Raw genomic sequence first — 627 nt, forward strand, 5'->3', positions numbered from 1 at the left:
CAAAATGTAGTTGTTTTAGGAGGTTTAGTACAAACAAATTAAAAACAACAATTGAAATGAAGTTAAAATAACGCAATTATTTCAAAGATATAAAACACGTCAATAACAACCGTGTGCCCTACTTGGCAATTACACCATTTGATTTTCAGTGGTTTTGTGGTTATTAAAATCAAAGATTGTTGGGGTTATCCTCGGGTTGTGTCGGTCTCTAGGGAGGTCAAATTAGAAGTATTAATAAGTCTTTAATCAATGGAATATGTATTATTTTCCTCAGTCGCGCCATTGTCACATAGAATCAAAGAATATTGAATGAATGAATGTTGTAGTAAACGAGATACGAAGAAAATTGTTGATATCAATAAGGAAAAGCTCGGAAATGAATTTCTAGTGAGCCATGATGCATCGTAGTGTGTTTACGGTTTATGAAAAATTGCATTGCAAAGGTGGTTATTCTCGGGAGGTTTAGAAAGTACCATTCTCCTCTCGGTCTACTAGGATCTCCGTAGGTTTGGCCTTTCTTTTTATCATTGTCGTTGTGGCTAGGTTTATTAAAAGATCCAGAGGGAGTAGGCCTTGGTATTCTCTAGCCGTCGTTTGCATTCACCCTTCAAAAATGTTAAAAGAAAC

Source organism: Ipomoea triloba, chromosome 16 (genome assembly GCF_003576645.1).
Source record: "Ipomoea triloba cultivar NCNSP0323 chromosome 16, ASM357664v1".
Taxonomy (NCBI): domain Eukaryota; kingdom Viridiplantae; phylum Streptophyta; class Magnoliopsida; order Solanales; family Convolvulaceae; genus Ipomoea; species Ipomoea triloba.